This window comes from Sus scrofa, chromosome 13 (genome assembly GCF_054392235.1).
Source record: "Sus scrofa isolate SSC_HxYL_T2T_F1_AM1 chromosome 13, Sscrofa_HxYL_maternal_Yorkshire_Landrace_v2.0, whole genome shotgun sequence".
In the NCBI taxonomy this organism is placed as follows: domain Eukaryota; kingdom Metazoa; phylum Chordata; class Mammalia; order Artiodactyla; family Suidae; genus Sus; species Sus scrofa.
The window spans coordinates 42228283-42236478 of NC_139395.1; positions in this window are offsets into that span (position 1 = coordinate 42228283).

Below are 8196 nucleotides of genomic sequence, written 5' to 3' on the forward strand. Positions count from 1 at the left end.
TAAGACTTCCAGTATGACATCAAATAGTGGTGGTGAGAGTGGCTATCTCTGCCTTCTTCTTGTAATTAAAGGGAAATCATTGTTTTTTTCACCACTATGTATGACATTAGCTCTACGTTCTTTTGTACGTGGGTGCCCTATATCACGTTGAGGGAATTCCCTTCTACAATTCTGCACCCAATTCTATACTACCAAGCAGTTCTCCAATGCCAGTTTGACATCCTACAAATCAACACAATTCCAATCTACCTGAAGATAGGTCAGACCCCACAGGTTGATGGCTCAGTCATACAAGACTGCCCCACCCGTTTCGAATGCCAGGTGCAAGTCCAGGTTATTATCTTTGTTTCTGACTGACCAAATACAGGTTGGAGGTTCCAGCAGCTCCCTCCTGGGATTGGTTAATTTGTTAGAGTGGCTCCTAGAACTCAAGAAACATTTTACTTACATGTTTGTTTATAAAAGGCTGTAACTCAGGAACAGCCAAATGAAAGAGATGCATAGGGCAAAGTATGTAGAAAGGGGTCTTACCACTCTCCCTGAGTATCCACATGTTCAGCAACCCAGAAGCTCCCTGAGTCCCACCCTTTGGGTGTTTTATGGAGGCTTCATTGCAAAAGCATGTTTGATAAAATCATTGGCCATTGGCAACTGACCTCGATCTACAACCGCCTCTCCCTTTCCCTTCCCCAGAAGTCTGGGGGTGGGCTCTAAAGTCTCAACCTTCTAATCACGTGGTTGGTTCTCCTGGCAACCAGCTCCTTTCCCTAGGTGCTTTCCACAAGTCACCTCATTAACATAATAGAAGAAACCTTCATAGCTCTCATCACAGGAAATTTCAAGGGTTTTAGAAGCTTCTTGCCAGGAATGGGGATGAAGACCAAATACATATATCTTTCTTATTATAAATCATATTTTCACACCTTCTATTCCCAGTTTCTTGAGAATTTTTATCAGGAATGGATGTTGGAATTTGTCAAATGCTTTTTCTGCATCTATTGATATAATCATGGCTTTTTTTTTTCCCTTTAGACTGTTAATATGGTGAGTTACATGGATTGATTTCTGAAAATTGAATCAGTTTGCATTCCCAAGCTAAATAAACCATGCTGGGTCACAGCATATCCTTTTCATGTATTGTTTTTTTATAATCTGCTGATCTAATAATTTTACTTGTCACTTATACCTCAATAAAGCTGGGAGATGGGGAATAAGCCTAAAAAATCTAAACTGAAAAAAAAATTTGCTAATATTTTCTTGAGGATCTTTGTATTGACGTTCTTGAACAACAGTGGTATGAACTTTCTTTTTTTTGTGCTTTGTCTGATTTTGGTATTAGGGTAATGCTAGACTCATAAAATGAGTTGGGAATATTTCCTTCTCTTTATTCTCCGGAAGAAAGTGTTCAGAATTGATATTTGGTAGACCTGTCCATGAAATTATTTGGGCCTGAAGATTTCTTTTTTGGAAGTATTTTAACTAAAACTTCAGTTTCTTTAATAGTTATAGGACTCTATAGATTCTCTAATGTATCTTAGGTGAGTTTTGATAGTTTGTGGATTTGGAGGAATTCATTTCATCTTAGTTCTCCAGTTTATCTATAGTTTGTAATGTAGGCTTTACAAAAGCCTGGTAAGTCTGCAGTGACATCCTCTTTTTCATTCATTCCCAGTATTGATAATCTGTGCCTTCTTTCCTCTTTGCTCTCTCTGTCCTTCTAGAGGTTTAATTTTATTGATCTTTTCAAAATACCAGCCATTTGTTTCATAGATTTTATCTACTATTTCTCAGTTTCACTAATTTCTGATATTTCTATTAGATGTTTTGTTATTATCTCACAGGTTCCTGAGATTTTGGTCACTTATTTTCCAACTTTTTTCCCCTAGTTTTTCAGATTGGATAAATTCTATTGATCTAAATCAAAGTTCACTGACCTTTTCCTCTGTCTGCTATTGAGTCCAGCCAGTGAGGTTTTTTGTTTTTTGTTTTTTTTTTGGTTGTAATTTTCAGTTCTAAAACTTGTGCTTATTTCTTCTCTATCTTCTCTATGTTTCTTTGCTGAGAATTTCTATTTTTAGCATTTGTTTCAAGAGTGTTCCTGATTGCTTATTTGAGCATTTTTATAACGGCTGACTTAAAATCTATGTCAGATAATTCTGACATCTGTGTTCTCTCTGTGTTGGCATCTACTGATTGTCTTTCCTATGCAAGTTGAAATGTTTGTGTTTCTTCATGTGCTGAATAATTTTGGATTGAATCATGACATTTTAAGTATTATGTTATAAAACTCTGGATCTTGTTTAAATCCTATGAAGAATATTGATAGTTTTGTTTTAGCAGGCAATGGACCTGGTGGGGTTCAGGCTGAAAAACTTTCAACCTGGAGACTATGTTTCCCATGTCAGTTCAGTTGTCAAAACCCCTGCAATGCTCTTCATGTCTGCCATGGATGTGTACCACTGAAACCCAGGGTTGTGGAGATAATCTATCCATTACTTTAGCTCTCAAAATCTTTGGTACAGTAACCAGGATAACCATGATAACTTTTCTTAAACAGTTGTTTTTCTGAGCTCCTCCTTCTTGTGATCTCCCAGATACTTTCTGATTTCTTAGATCACTTTTTAGTCTTTTGGCCAGAAATATGGGACAATAGTTAACTTATGTTTAGACCAAGTGGTAGCAAGACAGATATTAAAAACTCAAAAGGGGTTGGTCCTACCCTCTAGGTATCAAAGGTCAACCACTGCCTCCATGCTACAGAATTGCCTGGGGGCTGGAGTGTAAGAGAAAAGAGAAGATTCAATCCAGGAGGATTTCTGCTCAAGTGCTCTCTGGAGTGTGTTTCTCCCTCTCTCCACTGCCATCATCACTCTCCCTCAGGAGTTCCCTTCTCAATATCTCAAGCCAGAAGGATGGAGGAATTTTTCTGGAGCTCTTCTGTGCTATGGTGCTCAGTTCTGAGTTTCTGGCTACATTGAATTCAACTTGGAGATACTGCAGGGGAAAAGAAAATTCAACTCCCTGCCAGGTTGATGGTGCTTTAGTTGCTAATGTTCTTCCCCAATCTGCCTGCTATTATTTACTTTTCAAAGTTCTCAAGCAGCTACCCCAGAAACCCTATCCATGTTTTATAGTCACATTCCCTGGGAGTGATAGGTAGAGGCTTAGTCTATCTTTACTCAGAAACTGAAAGATTTAAGAATTTATCCTAGGGAAATAATCAAAGATAGGGGCTGAGAGTGTGTACTCAGAGATTTTCATCACAACAATCTTATGATAGTTACATACACTCTATTATTCTTTGCAAACAACAAAATCTGTTTTAACTTAAATCTGACTGATTTAAGGAGAAAGTACATATTTAAAGAGATTTTGAGTGGCTTAAAGAATGCTGGACTGGGTGAGGGGTCAGGGGGAAGAGTTCCAGGATCAAGATGTCAGAGGAGTAGAGCATGGAGCACACCTTCTCCCACAAATACATCAAAAATACATCTACATGCGGAATGATTCTCACAGAAGATCTACTGAACACTCACAGAAGATATCAGACTTTCAAAAGGGCAGAACGCTGATAGAAGATGTCATATAACTGGGTAGGACAAAGGGGAAAAAAGAGAGAGAAAGGAATGGAGATGAGACCAGCTCCCTTGGGAGGGAGCTGTGAAGGAGAAAAGGTTTCCACATACATACTGAAAATTCCGTCATGAGTGGGGAGACCAGCCTGGGCAGAGTGGGAGTTTCAAGAGCCCTGGAAGAGAGTTCAATAGACAGTTTGTGGAAGGTAAAGCAGAGAAAGACCTGCACAGACATTTAGAACCAACACCCAGCATGCCCTAGCCTGGAACACTTGTCTGCTGGGGTGGGCAGGGGCTGGGTACTGAGGCTTATGCCTCAGAGGTCAGACTGGGGAAAAGACTGGGGGGGGGGTGTTGACTGCATGGAGACAACCTGAGGGGGCTAGGTTGTGGTGTACAACAACTAAGGCAGTGTGGGAAGAAACCTAGGATCACCAGTGCCTTTGTTGGGGAGCATGAGAGAGGAGGGGTAGGACTGCCTTAGGAGCTTCTTTCTCTGTGCATGGATTCTCAGGCAGCAGGGCACCTCTTACATGAGCTCTGGGGACAGGTGAAAGCCACCACTGCCATCTCAGACTCCAGAGGCAGGCACAGACCAATGCCTTCTCTGAGAGACTCATGCATTGGCAGTGTCCTCTGCCCCCACCTTGCCTGGAGTATGCACAACTGCCACCACCAAAGGTCCTATGACTAGGTGCCAACCACTGCCCCTGCCTCCCTGGGAGCATGTCCAGCCTGCCATGGCCCCTGAGCGTCCCACAACTGGGCCACCACAACTGCCCCCACCTTTCTGTAAACATGCATGAGCTATGTACCTACACACACCCTATTAAGGGGATAATGGCCAGCACATACTGAGCAAAGAGATAGCAAACATCCAAACCAAAAGCAGCCCTCATGCCAAAAAAAAATATTAAACTCCCACAAGCTACACAGAGATGCTCCCACATATAAATAACCCTTTAAGATCACAGTAGATAATTTTCTCCTAAACTCAGAGATTAAGAGAAATACAAGCAAAACGAAGAAGCAGAGAGACCACTCCCAGTTAAAAGACAAAGAGAATTCCCCTGAAGGAACAAACAATGAAACAGACACTAATAGCTACCAAGTTTAAGAAGGAGGTATTGAAAATACTAAAGGCACTAAGAAAATCTAATGAAGAAAAATGCAGATTATTGTAAAAAGGAAGTAGAAACTATAAGAAGGAGTCAAGAAAAATTAGAAAATTCATTTGCTGAGATGAAAGCTGAATTAAAGACATTGAATAGCAGAATGAGTAATGCAGAAGAAAGAATAAGTGATCTGGAAGGTAGAATAATGGAAATTTCCCAATATAAAGAACAGACAGGAAACTAAATGAAAAAAAAAATGAAAGCAATGTAAGAGACCTATAGGATAATATAAAGTGTGCCAATCTGTGTATAATAGGGATCCAAGGAGAAGAAAGAGAAAAGGGGATTGAAAATATATTTGAAGAGATTAAGGCTGAAGGGAGTTCCCTTTGCAGCTCAGCAAGTTACTAACCCAACTAGTATCCATGGGGATGTGGATTTGATCCCTGGCCCCACTCAGTGGGTTGAGGATCTGGCATTGTCACAAGCTGCAGTGTAGGTTGCAGATGCAGCTCAGATCTGGTGTTGCTGTGGCTGTGGATAGGCCGGCAGCTTGCAGCTCTGACTTAACCCCTAGCCTGAGAACTTCCATATGCTACAGGTGTTGCCCTAAAAGAAAGAAAGAGAGAAAGAGGGAGGGAGGGAGAGAGAGAGAAAGAGAGAATGAAGAAGGAAGGAAGGAAGGAAGGAAGGAAGGAAGGAAGGAAGGAAGGAAGGAAGGAAGGAAGGGAGGGAAAGGAAAGGAAGGGAAAGGAAAGGAAGGGAAGGGAAAGGAAAGGAAAGGAAGGGAAAGGAAAGGAAAGGAAAGGAAAGGAAAGGAAAGGAAAGGAAAGGAAAGGAAAGGAAAGGAAGTTATGGCTGAAAACTTCCCAAACCTAAAGGAAACAGATATCTGGATACAGGAAGCACAGAGGTTCTCAAACAAGATGAACCTAAACATACCTACACCAAGATATAGCATAGTAAAAATTGCAAAAATAAAGATAGGCTTCTAAATGTAGCAGGAGAAAAACAAAGTTAATTACAAGGGAACCACCATAAGGTTATCAGCTGATTTCTCAACAGAAATGCTGCAAGCCAAAAGGGAATGGCGAAATATATTCAAAGTCTTGAAAGAGAAAAATATGCAAGCTAGAATACTCTACCCAGCAAGTTTATCATTTAGAATAGGAAGAGAAGGAGAAAGAACTTCTCAGATAAGCAAAAACCAAAAGAATACAGCAATACTAAACCTATCCTAAAAGAAATATTGAAATATCTCCTATAAAGAGAAAAGAAGCAGGAAGATATAAGAAGGATGAAATCACAATTGGAAAGCAAATCACTTACATTAGCCAGTACATAGATTTTTTTAAAAATGTGAAAGCAATGATAAAAAAAAAGGAAGATCAAAAGGATAAACATGAAGATGTAAAAAAAAGGGCATCAAAATCATAAAATGTGGACAAGGAAAGTAGGAAAATGTAGATTATTTTTTAGAATTTTTTGAGCCTATAGGACTATCAGTCTAAATTTAGCAGATATAAGAAGGGGTTAAGATATTTGAAAAACAGGGCAACCATAAATCAAAACATGTAATAGATTCACAAAAACACTAACAAACAAAAAAAAGAAGAGAATGTAAGCATAAAATAAAAGGAAATCATTAAACCACACAAAGAGAAGCAGAAAGAAAAAGAAAGGATAAAGAAGAAACATATAATCAACTGGAAAACAAAGTTTAAAATGGCAATAAATATACATGTATCAATAATTATATTAAATGTCAATGGACTGAATGCTCTAGAGAGAGAGAGAGTAGAAGACTGGATTAAAAAAAAAAGAGCCTACAATATGCTGCCTATAAGAGACCCACTTTAGGGCAAAGGATACATATAGATTGAAATTGAGGGAGATAGAAAAAAAATATTTCATGCAAACAGAAATGACAAGAACATGGAAGTCACAATACTCCTATCAGACAAAATAGACTGTAAAATATAGGCCATAAAGAAAGATTAAGTTTTCTGAAAACTCTAAGATGCTGATGAGGGGAATCAAAGATGACACAAATAGATGGAAATATATACTATACTCTTGGATTGGAAGAATCAATATTGTCAAAATGATGGTACTCCCCCAGGCAATCTACAGATTCAATGCAATCCCTATCAAATTACCAATGGAATTTTTAACAGAATTAGAACAAAAAAAATTTAATTTGTATTCAAACAAAAGAGACCCCAAATGATAAAAGCAATATTGAAAAAAGAAAAATGGAACTGGTAGAATCAAGCTCCCTGACTTCAGATTATACTACAAAGCTACAGTAATCAAAGTATTGGCTCTAGGTCAGTGAAACAGGATAGGGAGCTCAGAGATAAATAGATGCACCTATGGTCAACTAATCTAGGACAAAAGAGGTAAGACTACACAATGGAGAAAAGACAGTCACTTCAGTAAGGGATGCTGGCAAAACTGTACAGCTACACATAAAAGAATGAAATTCTCTAACACCATACACAAAAATAAGCTCTAAATGGATTAAAGACCTAAATGTAAGGCCAGATACTATAAAACTCCTAGAGGAAAACACAGAACACTCTTTGACATAAATCACAGCAATATATTTTGGGATATACCTCCCAGAGTAATGAAAATAAAAGCAAAAATAAGCAAATGGAACCTAATTAAACTTAAAATCTTTTGCAGAGCAAAGGAAACCATTTTTTAAAAAATGAAGACAAGTCATAGAATGGGAGAAAATATTTGCAAATGAGGTGACCAACAAGGGGTTAATCTCCAAAAAATACAAACATCTCATGCAATTTTATATCAAAAAAAAAAACTCATCCAAAAAAGGTGCAGGTTGGCAATCTAATTTGTCTCTGTGGAGGCACTGGTTCAATCCCCAGCTCAGTGCAGTGGGTTGAGGACCCAGCATTGCTCAGTAGCACAAACTGAAGCTCCAGCTTAGATTAAATCCCTGGTCCAGGAACTTCTATATGCCACTGGAGTGGCCTAAAAAGAAAAAAACCAAAAATAGGCAGAAGACTATAAACAGACATTTCTCCAAAGAAGACATATAGATGGCCAACATGATGACCATTTCACTTATTATTAGTGAAATGCAAATCAAAACTACAATGAGGTATCACTTCACAGTGATCAGAATGGCCATCATTGAAAAGTCTACAAATAACAAAAGCTGGAGAGGGTGTGGAGAAAAGGGAACCCTCCCACACTCTTGGTAGGAATGTAAATTGGAGCAACCACTATGGAGAACAGCATGAAGCTTTCTTTAAAAAACTATGGAATTAAGATATGATCCAGCAAACTTACTCTTGGGCTTAGATCCATAGAAAACCATAATTCAAAAAAATACATATATTCCTATGTTGATTGCAGCACTATTTACAAAAGCCAAGACATGGAAACAATCTAAATATCCATCAACAGAGGAATAGAAAAAGAGGATATGATTTTATATATATATAATGGAATATTACTCAGCCATAAAAAAAGAA